Raw genomic sequence first — 14,361 nt, 5'->3', positions numbered from 1 at the left:
GACTGCTCACTTGTCAACTCGCGGTGGGTGATCACATGCTAGTCATAGGGACTATATATGCACTCAATGAAGGTCAGGAACGCTTCTTGCATGGTGCCCTGGGTAAAGACATAGCCACGTCCAAACGTAAAATGTTACTGGGGGTCGACCTTAACCTAGTCTTAGACAACACTCTAGATAGGTCGGCGCAGCGCACAGGTCAAGTGGGCGCTCTCTCCCACGCCAGGCTAACCAGGCTGGACGACCTAGGCCTAGTGGATCTATGGAGATGCCACCACCCCCGACTCAGGGAAAACTCTTATTATTCTCACGCTCACAAAACTTATACCTGACTTGATTATTTATTAGGCTCTAGAGCACTCTGCGACACCACAACAGCGGTAGAAATTGCAACGGCAGTGCTGTCGGATCATGCACTTGTAATAGCTACTTTGACACTGCCCCCGACCCAACAGCTCTCCAGGCAGTGGCACCTATGGGACACTCTCCTTAAACGCGAGGACATAGTTGGCCAGATACAATGTACACATGATGATTACTTAGCCCATTACGAAAACCCAGACACACAGGTGTCCACTCGGTGGGAAGCCCTGAAAGCGGTCATTAGGGGCAAAGTAATAGCCATCTCCTCCGCAGACAACACAGAATTCAAGCGTAAGAGAGAGGAAACTCACTCAAAAAGTACGCGAATTGGAGAAAATGCACCAATGCACTGGGGCCCCCCGCATCTGGAGCCAATTGACCTCGGAGCAGGCACAACTCTCCGCCATCAACCACGACAAAGCAGAAGAGCAGCTGACTTTATTCGTCACCATCACAGACAGTCCGCACTCAAAGTTCCCCTTATGCGTTTCGGCATCACTGATATGCAAAAAAGAAGAATAACTTTGGCGCCGGTTGACGAATTTGCGCGAAATTTTCAAAACAAATGGGGCGCTCCGTTCAGCTCCTACCCTGAAAGTCTCGGGGTGATTCGTCAAGCGGGGGCTGAGAAAAAGGGGGGGTCCCAAAACGCGTTTTCCCCATGCATTTTTCCATAGGACATTTAGTGTGGGGGAGTATTCTGTCTATTCCAAAGAATTTAAGGGAACTGCTGTTGCTTTTATGTTTGTCTGAGAAATGCCGGGCTACTGGGTAATTAAAATCACAGTAAGTCACGGCATGAAGATGTTAGAAAATTCATTGTTTTAGTGGGAGTTTAGTGCTGCCTATGTACTGGAGTTCACAAGGGCACTCCAGGACATAGACAGCAAAATCACTGTTACAATTAATGAGTTTTTAGATGTTTCTGGTGGTGCCTACTGTTGTTCTGTATGTCTTGCAGTTCTTGCACGCTTTACACGCGCCGCATGTTACAAACCCTCTAGGAGGTGGTAACCATTCTGTTCCATCCACAGCTGAGGGGTAGCTAGACACTAGACGATCCTTTAAGGATTTTGGTCGCCTATAAGTCAGTTTAGGTGTTTTTCCTATCTGTTTGCCTATCATTTGGTCGGCCACCAAAAGGCAGGGTAGGCCGAGGCAGAGGTCTAAAAAGAGGAAAAGCAAAAGAAACAAAAAAAGACTCAAAGTAAGCAAAAGAAGGGGAGGAAGAACACAATACAAACAACATCATATGGAGGACTCCTTAGATAACAAATCTATAATTAATCTATTGGCCAACCACTCTCAGGGGATGAACTATTGGTCCTTCGTCTGGGTCTCTCATTCTGCCCCACAAATGATTTAAACTATATTGATAAAAGAATTGACCTGTTCCTCTTCATTTGCAAATTGAAACTGATGAAACTTACAATATGATGATCGGCTCCGGAACATCGCCAAAGTTATGTGACGCAGCTTCGGCTTACCCGGATCTTGCAAGAATGGCAAGAACTGCAAGACATACAAAACAGCATAAATCCAAAACAAAAAAACAAATCAAATACAATATATGAATATAATCACTGATAAAATTATAATGAATAAAATACAATATTAGCTATTACAAAGAACCTAAAATATTTATTGTTTTTTTAAATAAAAATATAAATGATTTATAACATATTCAATATGTAATTCATAAAATACAAATAGTTCAAAATATACACAAATGAATGTAAAAATACAATTTTAAAATAACAGAGCATTTTCTTTTTTGTTTTTTTCAACAAAATTATATATTATTTGATAAATGATTAAAATATTACAAACAATATCAGTAAAAATCATACACAAACATTTCAATTCTTTTTAAAATATCTTAAGGGGTGTGGCCAAGTTGGCGGTGAGATACGACGTGTTCTCCTGTCCCTCCCACCAACTGTCCGCTGGCGCACCGGCCCTGGGCCACCTACTGCCGTCACATGAGCAGGGCAGGAGGGGACCGGTCGCAGCATTACCCTCAGTGATCTGGGACCTCTCAAGAAGGCGATTTTAGGGCACAAAATGGCCACGGAGTGTGGTGCGATTGCACCCGATGGTCGCGGCCGCGGACCACAGGGCCTGGCGCTGCAAACCCTGTTCCGCCGTGCGGAGAAGACTTGGACGAGAATGGGGTGAGAGGAGCAGGCTGTGGCGGATCGCCCGTTCTCCCCCTTACGGTTTGTGTTGGCACATTGCAGGGGAGAGCTCCGCTCGCGATGCCTCTGCAGCGCGGCCCGGAGAAGACGGGCCCGCCATCTTGCCTCGAGGGTCAGCAGAGCGCTAGCCTCGCAGAGGACGGAGAGGCCTGATCCCAGCAGTCAGAGACTGTGGGCAGCTGCCGAGGGCACTTGGCCCTCATGAGGAGAGTGCCAATCTGCTCCAGTCGCTGACACATGGGAGACCCAGGGGGCAACGAGGAGGCTCCCCACACGGCCCCATCTTGCCAACACAGCGGGGGAAGGTGACAGAGATCACACCTGGAGGAGGGAAACGCAGGCCTTTATATTGGACCCAACGGCTCCACTTTCGGTGCCTCATTCCGGAGTGCAATGGTGGCGGGGGCCTGGGGACCTAGCGCAGTTGCCGTTAGAGGAGGCTGCTGAGGGTGGGTCCCGGTGAGCAACACAGGCAGCCCGGCTAGGTCCTGGTGCGGTTTGTGGTGCGCTGTGTGGCCCCCCGCTTGACCTTGGTCCCAGCTGGGCAGCCCCACAGCAGGTGATCCTAGGGGCCCAAGTGGACACTGACCGACTCCCATGGGGCAACCTGCAGGCCTGGAACTTGTTTGAGACCAGGGCCCACAACAGCACCACCTATGACGCCACGCAGCGCCCCCGACACACTACTCCCCCTGGGACGAATACTGCAATCCCGGGCGGCGGTGGTCTAGGGGCCACGGGGACAGTCTGAGCACACCCCCTCCACAGGTAACAAAGGATGGAGCCTGCTTCCCGCCAGACCAAGGGGGATGAGCGAGTGGCTCCTCTAGTTGTCCTACATCCCTACACCATATATCAGACGCCAGTGCTGGGGTTGAGGGTCATCGCCACTGATGCACAAGCCACTGCCCGGTCGGTCCGGCGGTACCTTGTCACTCGGTCATTGAGGCAATCTATGGGCTGCCCAGACAGCTACACACTCAGAGGACTCCCGGACCAGTGCCGAGCGGTGCAGTTTCCTCACGGTGAATACAGTCCCACTACGCAGGAGCATGTCAACTACTCGGGGGGGGAAAGACAAACCCTTAAGGAACTTTTTGCCCGTGCCCAAAGCGGAACCGCAGCAGAATCTTTAGTGCTGGGGGGCACAGCCCCCTCACAACTGGCCAAGTCTATGGAGGAATCGGTGACCCGGGCTTTTCTGCAGTCCCTCTTCTCCTCCCTGCGCTATGATCTCCATACTCTCAAGCGGGATCTCACCACAGAAATACAAGATGTCTGCAAGGACATGGATAGCATCTGGGAGCGTGTCGTAGCATTAGAAGATAAGAGTGACAATAAAGATTCTGAGGTAGCTGCCCTACAACAAGAGGTCATCTGCATCCATGACCAGCAAGTGGATCTACAGTCGCATCTTGAGGATCTAGAGAACCGCTCTCGGCGCCATAAGATTAGAATCTGAGGGATCAAAACCAACATAGAGGCTGGCGACATCTTCAGGTATGTGAAAGAACTTTTCAACCACATCCTGGACGCAGAGCTCAAAATAGATAGAGCACACAGGGTGGGCCCTTTTAGTCCCGACACCACCCACATCAGATATACTAGCTTGTGTCCAAGACTTCCGCACCAAGGAGGAGATCCTTCGCAAGGCTAGAGCACTGCACCCGATCACATTTAGGTACCAGAACCATGTTCTCTATCAGGACTTTTCCGCACTTGCGCTCCAGAAACGCAAGGTCAACATTGCATATTCTTGGGGTCATCCATTTTGCCTCATCTTCCACCATGACTGCAATATTTACCAACTTCGCTCCTTGTCGGAGGCAAGTCAGCTGTTAAGCATAGACATACCAGACGACAGCGACGGTAGTGATAACTCGGAGTCCCAACCGAGATGGAGGCGACAGAGGAGACAACGCCGACCCAACCGGCCGTATCCTGAAGAAATCAGGAACAAGCCATGTTGGACGCCCTGCCAGAAGCACTCGCCAGGTCGCAGGCTTCGTGAGCGGCGCCTGGGTCACTTGTTTGCTGCCCTGTACGCTACATTCCGGGTGGTCGATGGGGGAGGCTGGGAGTCACCCTCGTACACAACATTACCCCTGTGAACATTGACTTCTGGTCTTCCATGGAAGACGGACTACATTCTGGTCTACAGACCCGTTTAGGCACCTGGTGTGCCATGCTTTTGAGGAACTTTCTTCTTTTTCTTTTCTTCCTTTACACTTGGGCTTCCCTGTCCACAGCAGCCTGTGCTTTGCAATGCCAGCACGGTCGCACCGTGTGCACCCTACTGATGCCCACTAGACGCTACACTCAGTTTCCTCCTTCCTTAAAGGACAGGCTGCAGTTCAGACCACAGACCCTCTTAGGCACCCTCAGGGCTGTGTTTTTGAGGGACCTCTTTCTCTTTCCCTTCTTCCTTTATTCTCTGGGATCCCTGTCCACTGATCCCCGAGTCTTGAGATATCGATGTAGATGCAGCGGTCGCACATTGACGATGCCCATCAGACACTATATTCAGCTCTCTCCTCCGCTTGGTGTGCTTCTTGCATGGCCCGACTGTTTGATGCCACCTAACACTCTCAAAGTCCTCACGCTAAACGTGAGGGAACTCAACAATCCAATCAAGCGCCGGGCAATCTTATCATATCTAGAAAGTACCGGTGCTGACGTCTGCCTCTTACAAGAGACACATCTGCTGCCCAAAGACTGTCATCGGCTTAAGTCCTGTGCTTTCCCCACTCACCTCTTCTCCTCTGGGCCCTCCGAGACAGCAGGGGTAGCAATACTGGGTTCTCTGACATTTAGAGGGAAGGTGTTATGAAAGGAGGCCGAAATCAAGGTCAGACTGCTCACTTGTCAACTCGCGGTGGGTGATCACATGCTAGTCATAGGGACTATATATGCACTCAATGAAGGTCAGGAACGCTTCTTGCATGATGCCCTGGGTAAAGACATAGCCACGTCCAAACGTAAAATGTTACTGGGGGTCGACCTTAACCTAGTCTTAGACAACACTCTAGATAGGTCGGCGCAGCGCACAGGTCAAGTGGGCGCTCTCTCCCACGCCAGGCTAACCAGGCTGGACGACCTAGGCCTAGTGGATCTATGGAGATGCCACCACCCCCGACTCAGGGAAAACTCTTATTATTCTCACGCTCACAAAACTTATACCTGACTTGATTATTTATTAGGCTCTAGAGCACTCTGCGACACCACAACAGCGGTAGAAATTGCAACGGCAGTGCTGTCGGATCATGCACTTGTAATAGCTACTTTGACACTGCCCCCGACCCAACAGCTCTCCAGGCAGTGGCACCTATGGGACACTCTCCTTAAACGCGAGGACATAGTTGGCCAGATACAATGTACACATGATGATTACTTAGCCCATTACGAAAACCCAGACACACAGGTGTCCACTCGGTGGGAAGCCCTGAAAGCGGTCATTAGGGGCAAAGTAATAGCCATCTCCTCCGCAGACAACACAGAATTCAAGCGTAAGAGAGAGGAAACTCACTCAAAAAGTACGCGAATTGGAGAAAATGAACCAATGCACTGGGGCCCCCCGCATCTGGAGCCAATTGACCTCGGAGCAGGCACAACTCTCCGCCATCAACCACGACAAAGCAGAATACACCGCTTTGCAGCTGTGGCATTCCTTTTATGTGGGGCGACTGCTAGCACATAAACTTAGAGAGGTCAGACAGCGCCAGGGAGTGCAGGAGATTAAGGATCACCACGGGTCAGTGCTTACAGATGACGCAGCCATAGCCGAGACATTCTGACACTTTTACGCTGGGCTGTATGATGAGCAATATTTGGTGGCAGAGGACATTGATGCATACTTGACACAGGCCCATCTCCCTACACTGAGCCCGGCGCAGGCCGGACACATAGAAAGAGAGATACATCCAGAGGAAGTCATAGCGGCCATATCACGCCTTAAACTAACTAAATCCCCCAGCACGACGGCTACACGGCAGCCTTTTACAAACAACTTACTTACTAGGCTCTTTAACTCCTTTGCAACGTCAGGTGCAATCCCCCCATCAATGCTGGAGGCTTCAGTCGTAGTCATCCATAAACTAGTGAAGGATAAGACTAGCTGTGGGGCCTATAGGCCTATTTCCTTACTAAATATCGACCTGAAGCTGTACACCGTGACCTGGCGGCTTGACTGTCACCCTATATGCCAGGGTTGATAGACCCGGCTCAGGCTGGGTTCATCCCCCAGCGGCAGACCTGCGACAACACTAAGGGGCCGATTCCGATTCCAGTCAGAAGGGCTCCGAACGACATTCGGAGCCCTTCGGCCCGCATCGGAATGTGCCGGCCGGATTCCTTTCCGACCGGTAGGCTTGGTCGGAAAGGAATCCGACTCGGATTTCCAGATTGCTGACGACAGGCTCGGAGAGCCCGTCCACCGTCCGGAAATCCTTCAGTACTCCCCCGGCCGCCTCTTTACGACTGAGGGAGTATGATGGCAGTTTCTCACTGCCTTTTCACGCCGGTCTTTCCGGCACAAAAAGGCTGTCGGGAACTGTCTTTGGGGGCTCCTAGTAGGGCCCCCATGGGTGTTAGGCCGCCAAATGTCGGCCTTGGGGCACCTATTGTGCCCCTGGGGTGCTGGCCACAGGGTGCAGGGATGGACTCCACCCCTCCATTGCACAATGCGGGCATGCATTCCACCTGGAATGCATGCTCCCATTGTGTGGGATACGATTGCAACTGAACAGTGTTCGGTCGCATCGTACTTGCAGGGCTGTGACCCACGACAGTGGGTCGGTCGGTCACGGTTCCTGACCGATGTCGGACAGACTCAGGTCCGTCCGACATCAGAATCGGCCCCTAAGAGGGTGCTGCACCGCATCGCGCATCCCAAGAGAATATATGCTCCTCACTATTGATTCCGAAAAGGCATTTGACCAGGTCCATTGGCCATATCTAGAACAAGAATTGATCCGCATCGGCATGGGTACAAAGATGAGGACGCATATTTTCAACTGCTACCACTCTCCTATAGCTTCGGTAAGAGTTAATGGGCACACCTCCACTCCATTCCCCATCAGTAGGGGCACACAGCAGGGGTGCCCACTGTCGCCCCTGCTCTTTGCCATATATATGGAACCATATATGGAAGCGATGGCAATGAGAATCTGGGACCACGCTCAAATCACAGGTATCCGCTTTGGGAGCGACGTACATACTATAAGTCTTTATGCAGATGGTGTTCTTGTCACTTTATCAGACCCGGTGACTGCCCTGGGTGCCTTCTTGGGGGAGCTGGACTCCTTCGCAGGTGCCTTCGGGTTCATAGTTAATATAACAAAATCCACTGCCTTGAATCTCTCACTCTCGCCTCAGACTCTAGCATCTCTTCAGAGCCACCACCCTATACAATGGTCTGACGGGACGGTCCCGTACTTGGGAATTCATTTGGCCACTACGTTACAGGGTATGACGATGGTCAACTACAGCAAATTACATGCCCAAATTTGCACAGATTTACAGCACTGGAAACACTACCCTATCTCTTGGTTAGGACATATCATGGCCATTAAAATAACAATACTCCCTAAAATCCTTTATCTATTTTAGACACTCCATCTGCAGCCTCCCAACGGTTGTCTGAGCCATGTACAATCGGAACTCTCTCTTTTCATTTGGCAGGGCCGCAAACCGAGACTGAAGAGAGTTGTCTGCACATAACCACCCGATGAAGGTGGCCTCGGGATCCCAAATATCGAGCCCTATTACAAAGCTGCACAACTACGGTATCTGATTGAGTGGAGCCGCGATGAATCAGAGAAGCATTGGCTCTTCCAGGACCATGCCGTAGCAGGCACTTCTCTTGTGAAGATCCCCTTCCTTAAGAAGCCGCAGAGACCACCCAATCTTTATGCCTCACAAGTCACACGCCCAATATTATCTACATGGGACCGGACATGCAGGAGACACAACATGACGACCTTCCCCTCCCCTCTCACACCACTCCTTGACAAACCCGACTTTAGACCTGGAGCGGACGAGATATCCTTCCCCCTGTGGAGAGCTGCAGGAGTCTGGGCATTGGCTCAATTATTTGATGCTGAGGGCATCATCCCTTTTGCGCAACTATGACTGGATTATGGCCTCCCGGAATTGGAAAGGTCACATTATTGGCAGCTGCGACACTGGGCCCAGCATCCAGATGTTAAACCTCACGCACAAAGACATTTTACCCTCTACGAGAGATGGCTTATTACTTGGCCCTCAGATAAGAAACTGATCTCGGACCTATACAAAATGCTTCTCTCACAACACAAGCATACATACCACGCTGGTCGTGTCACTGGGAGAGGGATCTCGGCCGAGATCTCAGCACTAAAGAGTGGGAGGGAGCATGGTACAGGGCACGTCACACTGCAAGCCACACAGGTCTCACTGAAACCTTAACCAAACTAGTGTACTACTGGTATTACACTCCTGAGCGCCTTCATTGGACTGACCCACACATAACCCAAATCGTTGGAGGGGATGTGGGAAGAGGGGAACATTAGTCCATCTACTCTGGGAGTGCAAGCACTTACAACACTATTGGTCTTAAGTATTGGACGAAATCGACAAACACCTGGACACAGAACTCCCTAGGTTCCCCACCTATGTTCTCCTGGGTGTCCTAAACCCACTTACGTATCCCCTGAAGTCTACGAGAGGGCGACCGATAGCGGTGGCACTGGGCACGGCAACTCAAAACACACTAATACATTGGAGGTCCACCTGGATCCCCACACACACAGGGTGACTCCAGCAGATGTGGCACATATTGGGGATGGAGAAGATTTTGCTCACTTTGGCAGGGAAGGATTCAACATTTAGCGAGCTTTGGCATCCATTCCTGACACTCTTAGCCCAAGAGTTCCGGGAGTGAACATGCCCCAGATACCTTCGCCTCCTACGGCTGGCCCCCCGCAAAATGCGATGCAGCGCGCGCAACGAAATTCGTTTTACTTATTTAAATGTGTACTTACCTCCGTTCATCCATATTCCGGTGTTTACATTTCCCACTCTGCCCCTCCCCCGCCCTGCCTCACTGCCCCACCAAACTCCCTCCAGGGACCGCTACTGGTTCCAACACAAAGAAGGTCTTAAGCCTTGGACCAACACAGTGAGAAGCAGGAAGACAGGACAGAGAGATACAGAAGCCTTAAAGCAAGTGATTGAGTAGCAGACGTACATTGAGAGAGGAGTGTCTAAAGCTAACACATTGACACTGAGTGGTGGGCACTTCGGGGGAGCACAATAATTGGCCTAAGCCCGAGGTTAGCCAAGTGAGAACCAGATGTCTACTATCAACCTTCTGAAGGTTGGAGCTTGAGACAAAATTCAATTAAAGTACAGGAGTCTTCTGTTAACAAATAGTTTGATTAGTAATTGAGCACATCACACTGCGTAGAAAGGTCAAAATATTTAATAATAAGTCTTTGTGATAACACCCTGAAAACCTGAGCTTAAGAAACTGAAGAACCTGAACACAAATGATTGGCCCACATGAGCCAACGGAGATGAGTAAGGCACTGACCCTTAAAGAAACCTGTTCCAACTGACTGAAATATGGGTGATTGAGACAACTGGGGTAACTTATAATCCAATGCCCTATAAAAGGTGCTGCAGCATAACGATACTACCAAAACGGAGCCGTCATAAATGGTGTCACTCCCTCTACACCAATGCCAAAGCAAACCACCCCCACCCCTGACAGAAGCATGGGGGCTGCAGGGATTAGATTATGACCCTGAGGCCAACACATTGGGCAGCACGAGGACTGCACCAGCACATTGAGAAAGAGGAGCCAGGCTATTGCACTTGGGATCAGGAATTTCTGATCAGTACACTTATAGGTAGAAACCTGACATCAAGACACTAAACTATTGAGCAATAGAGTAAGATGAATACACACTGAAGTCAAAACAAAAGAGAGCAACAGTAAGTAAAAGCTTAACTCAAAGCAGCAGCTAGATCTACAACTCTGGGGTTAACTGTCACGGGAGCGTGAGACTGAGGCCAGCACAAAGAGGACATGATGCAGCCTCTCGTGACAGATTACCTCCGGGCTTTACAACAATTTTTGAACTCTTGCCTATAACATCCACATATTGACTCCTGTTCGCTTTACCCAACAAGGTGGTCTTGGGTGTTATATATTCACTGTCAAATCTCTCTCTCTCTCTCTCTCTCTCTCTGTTATTTTTGTGGCTGCTCCTTTGACTCAAAGGTCAGTCAAAGCAAACACGAGGTCTTACGTCTGCACCTCTAATAGTTCTTAAAGCCAACCCATGAGACGTGGTCACAGATATGCCCTTCACTTGTAAACTTGAATATTCCCTTGTGGTATCTGACAGACAGGTGGCCTCCCTACTGCAACTCACTCCGACCTGTGTGCCACTTACCTGTGGCAGGTGCGTTGTGTCTGTTGTAATGCCTGGTCTGTCTCTTTTAAAAGCTAGCTGTATCTTCGTTATTCCGTGCTGCACGTTCTGGCAAATGTTTTTGCCTCCCACGCTCTGCATGCAGTTAATTTTAGCGACAGCCCTAATGGCTCCGAGTAATGTGAACATTGAATGTTCTGAAATTACAGATGTACAACCCTGTCTGAAACGGTGTCCTTCAAACCTTCTGCAATGCAATAAGCAACAGCTTGACTCGAAACAAGAGTCAGGGCCGAAGTGCAAGAAACCAGGGATGTCATATCTAGGCAGCAAAAAAAGAGATAAATATAAATATTGAGATATATATAGTAAAAAGGAGTATCCTAAGATGCCTGTGCATGGAGGTCAGAAAGGGACACGGGCAGCACTTGTCTCTCGTCTTTTTTCATTCTGCATCCATTACCAAAGACAGTGTGTCAAAAAGGCCAGCACTGTGTATATTTTATGGATTCGGATTTGCGTGCAACACACATATAGTATTTTGCCTGCTGTCACACTGTACATTTATGACTATCCATCATGAGAGCACCTGAAGGGAACACAAATATACAAGTGCAACACAAATGACGCAATTATGTTTTATCAAAATGTGCGCTGCAACTTGTCAAGAAACACCGAATAACATCAATGGTGCATTCTGGGAACAGTAGTACCTTGTAACAGTGAGTCCTGTGACAGCGTGGCATTTATTTAAGAAAGCAGTTCACTGGCAAACTGTTTCCACCTGTGAGCAAGGCTGACTGAAAAGCTGAAACGCGTAAGGACCTTACAAAGTGTGCTGTCTTCTACAAATAAATGCATGTTGCTTTGAAAACTGGGCTCGGCACTCTTCTTCATATATATATATATATATATATTCACTGAAAAAACCATGGGTTTCACACACGTTATAGTTAGGAATTAGCATTTAAAAAACCTTGCAAATTCAATGAAAAAACCAAAGGTTTCACACATGTTATAGTTAGCTGGACATTTCACTCGTAAAAAACCAATGAAATTCCCCCGTTATAGTTAGTTCAGCTAACTATAACTCGCGCGCCCGCAATGCACTACTGATGACGTCACATATTACATCACTCATGACATGGTCACTGACATCACTCATGACATCACTGATGACATCATCCAGTGAATGTGTGTATTTCTGAAAATTAAATATGTTTAATATATGTATATCTCAAGGTCAATGAAAGAATAAATGGGTATATAAGTGTCTAAATGGATGCTTTGTTTTTGAAAAATTTATTGTGTATCTGACTGATTAAGTGTATCATACTGAATACATGGCTTACTGAGTAATGTTTAAATATGAAAATATCTGTATCAGTCTCTCACTTTGTGTATAAGTGGCTGCATGGGTTGGTGAGTAGCTTCTTGGGTGTCTATATAGGTTATTAGTTGTTTTTTTGAGTATCAGTCTGAGTGTCTGTATGGTTCGGTGGGGGGTATTATGTAGTGCATAGGTGCATGAATGAGTGATTCACTCATTGTATGTGTTGAAGACAGCATGTGTGCAGGACTGTATGGGTGAATGAGTGTGTTTATGGGTGTGTTAGTGAGTGAATGACTGTCTCAATAGTGTCTTTATGAGTAACTACATATCTATTAAACTAGTATATGTGACTATTGGTGTATATAAGTGAGTATATGTGAGAGTGAGAGATTGAAAGAGTTCCTGTATGAATAAGTATGTGTTTCTATAAGTGATTGTTTATAAGCCTAAGTATGTGTAATTTTCCGTAGAAGTAAGTGTGGTGGTGTGTGTATAACTGTATAAGCTAATAAATGTATGTTTGTTTCTTTATTAGCATGAGTGAGTATGTGTGAGTAACTCTATGGATGAGTGGCATTGTGTAACAGGATGTATAGGTGTATGCGTACATATGATGAGTGAGTGCATGTATGAGTGACTGTATAGGACTGTTGGTGAATGAGTGGATGTGTATGTGGTTCTTAGAATTACTTAAGAGGTTCTTGTAACTGGTATTGGTATGTCCATTGTTTTAAAAATTTTAGTCTCTATTTTTGAATGTGTGTATCAAAGGATATATTAGGGGAAGATAAGGTCTGCCACTCTATCACAAGGAAGATGTTATCAGTGATGTCATCAGTGATGTCATTTGAGATGTCATCAGTGATGTCATGAGTGATGTCAGTGACCATGTCATGAGTGATGTAATATGTGACGTCATCAGTAGTGCATTGCGAGTTATAGTTAGCTGAACTAACTATAACGGGGGAATTTCATTGGTTTTTTACGAGTGAAATGTCCAGCTAACTATAACATGTGTGAAACCTTTGGTTTTTTCATTGAATTTGCAAGGTATTTTAAATGCTAATTCCTAACTATAACGTGTGTGAAACCCATGGTTTTTTCAGTGAATTTGCAAGGTTTTTTAAATGCTAATTCCTAACTATAACGTGTGTGAAACCCATGGTTTTTTCAGTGAATTTGCAAGGTTGATTAAATGCTAATTCTTTTTTTGTTTTTTTTTTTTTCAATTTTTTTAACATATTTTTATTTTAATTTTCTATCCTTTTTTAAAGACTATGGTTAAATTTTAAAAATTCTACAATATATTTTTTTTTTACCATTTTTTTAAACTAAACAGGTAAGATTTATTAGTATAACATAGTGGTTTTTTTTCCCCTTTTTTTTTTTTTTATTATTTTTTTAACGTGCGCGTACGGTAAGCGCACGTTTTGCTTTCATTACGTTAGATTTCTACGCTGTTTGCGTTCATTTACGCAATTTGCGTAGACGTACGTCACGTGCGCGCAGCGCGTAACGCGTACGCTGCACGCGCATGTTACGCGGAAGTGAAGGGGCGTGCCTGTTTTGCGCATGCTCGCGTGCGCGTGTCTTTTTTACGCGCATGCGTACTTTTACCGTAAGCGCTCCGTAAGCGTAACGTACGCGCACGGTGGGTCATGTGATCATGAAACACAACTTTTGATTGGTTGAAACTACTTTCAGTTCTAGAACTCTCCTACACCACACCCATTCCCCTCATTTCTGCTTGTGATCCCTTAGGAGAAGGAGCTGAGTTGTCTTTGTGATACGATGGCAGAACAGCAGAACTCTTCTGAGAGTGAGGCTAGCAGCACTACCTTGAGGCAGAGAAGGAGGAAACAAAAGAGCTCTTTCATATGGGAGTATTTTTCTTTTCAAGAGGACAAGAAAACGGTAAATGCACCCTTAGTGACTTGTAAGCTTTGTGGCCGTGTACTTTCAAGAGGGAATCCCAACAAGAAGTATTCCTTCGGGAATCACACCATGTTGAGACACCTTCAAGATGTACACGGTAGGACACATGCTCGAC

General features: G+C 47.4%; 1 protein-coding gene across 1 annotated transcript in view; it reads right to left on the bottom strand.

The window, feature by feature from the left end:
• LOC146866765 (kelch-like protein 33) overlaps window positions 1-11,091 on the bottom strand; it is a 203,358-nt gene extending 192,267 nt beyond the window's left edge. Inside the window, exons 1-2 of the mRNA XM_085601225.1 lie at window positions 11,000-11,091; window positions 1,794-1,875 (exon numbers count right to left, since the gene is read on the bottom strand). The gene's annotated coding sequence lies outside the window, so the exon portion shown is untranslated. The remainder of the gene's footprint in view (window positions 1-1,793; window positions 1,876-10,999) is intronic.
• Window positions 11,092-14,361: the final 3,270 nt, after the last annotated feature.

Source organism: Triturus cristatus, chromosome 1_2 (assembly GCF_964204655.1).
Source record: "Triturus cristatus chromosome 1_2, aTriCri1.1, whole genome shotgun sequence".
NCBI lineage: Eukaryota > Metazoa > Chordata > Amphibia > Caudata > Salamandridae > Triturus > Triturus cristatus.
Note: the sequence above shows the minus strand (reverse complement) of the source record. Positions and strands in the feature narration are given on the sequence as shown.